This window comes from Cornus florida, unplaced genomic scaffold, assembly GCF_030987335.1.
Source record: "Cornus florida cultivar Cherokee Brave unplaced genomic scaffold, ASM3098733v1 CherokeeBrave_3.0.0_Hap2_Chr06, whole genome shotgun sequence".
Classification (NCBI taxonomy): Eukaryota; Viridiplantae; Streptophyta; class Magnoliopsida; order Cornales; family Cornaceae; genus Cornus; species Cornus florida.
Window position 1 is genome coordinate 17,388,432 of NW_026775576.1, and position 6,386 is coordinate 17,394,817.

Sequence of the window (6,386 nt, forward strand, 5' to 3'; positions counted from 1 at the left end):
TTTTTTTTTTCCGTTGTTCTTTTCCTTTATGAGCTTAGTTTTTCGTCGCATAGTGTCATCTTGAGTGATCAGAAATAGTTTCTGAGACTCTTTTCTTTGGATTGACAACTTTCTTTGAGGACCGTGTCATTTTCACATTTTCATTTTTCGGACACTATTCACTTTTCTTCCTTTTCCCTATTTCGTCTTTTCCCCATCTGTCACTTTGTTGGCATAACCACACTTCTTATGTTCAGAGTTGGTTTTTGACTTCACGTATCTTCATTCTAAGTGGTTTTCACGAAATACGTATCTTTACTTTTGCAGAAAAGTACTCTGGTTACTCCCGGTGTCCGTAGGGGTATGGATGCAAAGTTCTTTGAAAACTTATTCTTTTCTTGGGGTGTTTTTCATAAATATATTTTGAAGATATTTTATTTCAGGGGTTTCTAAGAAAATATTTTTTTGGAAGATATTTTCATTTTGGGCTAGTTGTGCAGTTTTCACTTTTTGGAGGGGTCATTGTGCAATTAATGAAAGTTATTGCTAAATACCTTGTTTTGAGCCTGGATCCTCGTATGGGATTCATTTTCACATTTCATCGAGTCACGTACTCTTAGAATTTCGTTTTGGTCGTTTTTCTCCAGTTTCAGAATTTCTGGCCCCGGTTGCCGTCGAACTTGTTCGGGGCATATCTCTCTGCTCGGGACTCGGTTTTTGATGCCGTTTCTTCCATTGTTAATATTTTATCATTTTGGTTCTTTTTCATTCATGGAGTTTTACCGTTTGAGCATGTCTACTCAAATTTTACTTTTTCGGACTCAGCAAGGCCCGTTCAAGGCACTTTTTGAGATTTTCTATAAATAGGGGGCCTTAGAGAGAAAAATCAGATTTTTCTCTCTCTCTCCTCTCTCTTGGCCGAATCTCATGGCAGTCATGGCTGCCATCTTCTCTCTCTTCTTTTGAGCTTCTTCCCTTCAATGAAAGGTCATTGTACCTTAGTGTTTTATGTTCGTCTTGGTGAGGCCTTTGATTCCACCGATTGGAATCTCATTTTGGCCATTTCTTGAGTTCGGGTTTGAAGTCAAGTTGTGATTTTCACGGGGCTTCCTTGGGGTTCTTGTTCACCGTGTTGTCCCTAAAAAAAACCTAAAAGTTTGGTCGGATTCGGAGCCGTTTCATTTCGGTGGGGATTTGAGAGTTCATCTCAAATGGAGGTAGGGGGTGTTTTAGGATTTTGTATGTGTTTTAATGGGTGTTTTCCATGATTATACAACTTGTTTGCATGACTTGTATCAAATCTAGGAAATTAGTCATGTGACTCTCAATGAGGTCATAGAACCTAAAGAAAAAAAATGAAGAAGTGACATTTCAACAATGGACAAAAAAAGAAACCTAGGGGCAAAATGATCATTTTCAAAATGAAAGTAGTGTTACTGAGCACACCATTGGAAAGACAATAAAAAATTAATAAACTTAGACTCAAAAATCACTTGATTCGGAGTCCGGATGAAGAAGATATGGCTAACGGAAGAAACAGGGGAAAAAAAGTTCAAGAGGAGCCAACCCAAGAACATCTAACTGGTTAGGAGACATTCCTAACCGGTTAGGAGGCAAAAACAGAGGTCACGCATTCTACCCAAGCACACATAACAGGTTATGAGATCCTCACTACTCGCACACTTGTACTACAGGTCAACAAAAACCTGGCAGTAGGGGTTTTTGGGCAAAAATTGGGTTTTTGAGGGCCAGGATGACACTTTCTGGAAAAACATAAAGAAAAAACCCCCCCGAAATAGAGTTTCTACCTGGCAATGCGAACGAAAATGAAAAAAACACAATGTGAAATACCCGAAATGCCCCTGGAACAGGAGAGGGTAAAAACAAAAAAAAATGCAACCTTAAGTTTTTGTTTCATCAAGAATGGTATTGTGTGCCAAAGTAAATATGCAAGTATATGTAATATGATAAAATAGACGTACCACAATGGCCTACGGCCTCATTACAATCCATTTATGTGATACATCTCGATTCTAGAGCCATGGGTGATCAAATCCGAGCACAGATCCGAGGGATATCAAACAATTAATATTTAAACAAGCATTTGAATACAAAAAGAACAATAAAGAAGTAAATAAATAATAAGCTGAAGGAAACTAAATAATAAATCCCTATTTTAAAATCCTCAAATAAATAATAATTAAAAATTCAATAATAAAATCCTTTAATCCTCGGATACTAGTAATTAATTAAACTACAACTCGGGAATCCATATTGTGGACCCCTAATAATATCCTAACTGAAATAAAACTAATAATTAAACCATGAAGAAGAGTCTTACGTAGAGTCGGAAGAGTGAATGACTGTCTCTGCTCGGTACGAACAACCTCTAAGACTGGAACTGATGAACACCTGAAAAATAATGGTGGGTCAGGCCCACATACAAGTCCTAATCTACTACATCCCAAATATAGACTCGATACACGTACACATCCTAATTAATTCAATAATAACTAAATAGTCCATAAATAGATATATACACACTAAGGAACCTCACTAGACTATAAAGTTGTCTCAACCTGAATAGTAGGCAACATGCAAAATGCACATATGGTGGGCATGAGTACCTAGACCTACCAGGGTACACAACTACACTAGATCTAGCTACACATCCCTGACAATATATGCACCCTAACCACTGATCCTGAGACTCAAGCTCATATCGTGGCGTATATCCTAAACCAACCATAAAAAATAAACTATCCAATTATTATTTTAATAAAATGTCATCCAACTATTTTGTTGACCTGACACGAATAAGTAGGACTTAACACTGTGGTTAATCCGTTCCTTTATTAAAAATAGGTAAGACTTAACTCGTAAGTTAATCCATCCCTAATATGCCCCCATCCCATAATGGTGCATTAATCCATAACATAACCAAATAACAGTTTCCAATCCAATGATAATGTAAATAATATTTACATCTAATAATCCCAATAAATATGATATAAATCATAAACACATTCTTTGCATTTACTTGAGTAAAAATATCAATTCTAAATAGTATACATTTAATTTACATCATAAGAAATTAACATGCATATTAACAGAATTGTACATCTCCATGTTCTGATTAAATTAATTTAAATCTAAATAAATGATTAAAATAATTTAATCCAACAATATTTAAATTAATTTATCCTTTTAAAATTAATTAAATTTCATACTTAGCATGTAAACTTACAAAATAATGCATTTCAAATTCCTAATAACTCGATCTAAATTAATTAAATATTTAATATAGATTTATCAATCCAAAAATAACAAATATTAATTTAATATTCCAACCCTAAACAAATTAACATTAAAATATTTAATACAAAACTATTTAATCAAAACAAAATAAATAAATCATTATTTAATCATTATATCAATCATAATAACAATCATTATATTAATCATTATATCAATCATAGTACCAATCATTACTTCTATCATTAATTACTTTAATACAATCGTTATATCATAATTGCTTCAATTATTCCTCACTTTAGAACCAAAAACCCAATCTGATTACAAACTTCACAATGGAAAACAACAATTCACGCCAGAGACTTATTGCACCTCGTTCGGCGTGCTCTTCTAGGAAACACAATTCTGTCACCATGAAGGAAAAAACTAATTCACGCCACAACCAATTTCACCTTGTTCGGCGTGCTTCTTTCAGGAAAACTAAATTATTCTGACTTTATAAAATTAATTTATTAAATATACAAGTTCATTACAAAATCATTACTAAAACACATAACTTATGATTCTCAAATCAATTCATGTAATTAGATCTAATTAATTATTAAAAACGAAACCCTAGAATTAATCTAGCATGCATAGGGTATGAATCAAAGGAGAAGAGAAGAATTAAAACTTGTCTTTAGGGATTTGATAAAAACCCTAATCTCATTCTTCTTCTTTCTCTTCCTTCTTTATCTCTCTAAAATATATTTCGTGATTTATTTTTTAACCCCTTTTACTAACCTATAGCTATATATTTATAGGCTAAATAAAATAACCTAATCCTTTTTCCAATCCAAGTTAAACTAATAATAAAATAAAATAAAATTTAAATATTCAAAAGGTAATTAAAATATATTTTACGTACAATCTATGTGTAATCCTTTTTATGTATAACATATAAATATACACATCAGATTATTTCTAAAGAACTTTCCTTATATATATATATATATATATATATATATTTATTTATTTATTTATTTATTATATATACATATCTAACCGTCCATGGATAATTATCCATACCCATCAAATCCCTTATCCAAGTAGTCCATGGAGCCCAATTGGTTGGTCCATTATCACAATTCATATCCAATTCCTTAAAAATATAAAAAAAATAAAAATAAAAATAAAACTATAAAATTCCTAAACAAATACACATCATCACACACAATTTTATTTAAACAAATAAATCAATTAACACATTTAAACAAATAATTAAATCAATTAAACAAGTAAACAATTAGCCAAGAAATCAACTAAATAATTAAATGCAATTAAAATAATTTTTAAAAAAATACCGAGACTATCCTTTTAAAATCAGGAGTATTACATTCTTCCCCCCTAATAAAAGGAATTCCGTCCTCGGACTTCGCCCTTACCTTTTTCCATTATATCTGGAAATTGTGAGCGAATGACATCCTCTTGTTTCCAAGTAGACTCAGCCTCATTATGGTGACTCCACTGGATACATACTAACGATACGACTTTATTGCGAAGAATATGATCCTTACGGTCTATAATGCGACATGGTGGCTCCACATATGTTGCATCTGGTTGCAACTCAATTTCTCCAACATCGATATGCTGATACCGATCTTCATCTCGCAGAAATTTCCGCAACATGGAAACATGAAACACATTGTACACTCGATCCAAATGATCTGGAAGTGCCAACCGATAAGCTACAGCTCCAACGCGATCGATAATCATGAATGGACCCACAAACTGTGGTGACAACTTCCCTTTCCTCCCAAAGCGCATTACACCTTTCATAGGAGACACTTGAGTAGAACCTGATCCCCAACCTGCAACTCCAATGCACGAGTACAACGATCCGCATAACTCTTCTGCCGACTCTGGGCAGTGCGCATGCGATCCCTAATAAGAGCAATCTTCTCAGAAGTATCCTTAATGAACTCAGGACCCAAAAATCTGCTCTCGCCAACCTCCATCCAACAAACAGGAAATCTACATGGTCGGCCATATAATGCCTCAAACGGTGCCATACCAATAGTCTTCTGAAAGCTATTGTTATATGCGAACTCCACAAGTGGCAAATACTCCTCCCAATGGGCCTTAAAGTCAAGGACACAAGAGTGAAGCATATCCTCCATTATCTGATTAACCCTTTCGGTCTGTCCATCAGTCTGGGGATGATAAGCAGTACTAAGATGCAACTCTGTACCCAAAGCCTGCTGAAAACTCTTCCAAAACCTTGATACAAAGCTCGAATCCCTATCAGATATAATAGATAACGGAATGCCATGTAACTTCACAATTTCTGTAATGTAAAGTCTCGCTAACTGTTCCGAAGTGTAATCAGTGCGAATATGTAAGAAATGAGCTGATTTGGTTAACATATCAATGATGACCCAAATGGAATTGTGATTCTTGAACGAATTAGGTAATCCCTCCACAAAATCCGTAGAAATGCTCTCCCATTTCCACTCCGGTATCGGCAGTGGCTGTAGAGCTCCTGGCGGCCTCTGATGATCAATCTTGACCATCTGACAAATACTACATCATGAGACAAATAGAGCAATGTCCCTCTTCATACTTGCCCACCAAAACTACCGCTTCATATCCTGATACATTTTATCACCTCCTCGATGAATCGAAAACTCAGAGTGGTGAGTCTTAGTCATCACATCCTTCCTCAACTCATCAGCAGAAGGTACCACTAACCATCCCTTGTACCTCAAACCTCCATCAGCCCCAACATAGTAGAATGGAACCTCTCCGGAAGCTATCTCTACAACTTTATCAATGCACTGCCAATGCGTGAGTTGTGTCTTCAAAACATTGTGAATGATAGAAGGTGTAACTACCATGCAAGTAAGGAAAGCATCCGATAATTCATCCACCCTCTTTAATGCATTCCACTCAGTAGTGAATAGAGCAGAAAGACTGAGTGCATCCGCCACCACATTCGCTTTCCCTGGATGATATTGTATAGAAAAATGATAGTCTTTCACAAACTCCAACCACTTGCGTTGTCTCATATTCAGCTCCCACTGAGTGAACAAATACTGTAGACTCTTGTGGTCGCTGAATAATTTGAAGGACTCACCCAACAGATAATGCCTCCAAATACGTAAGGGAAAAGC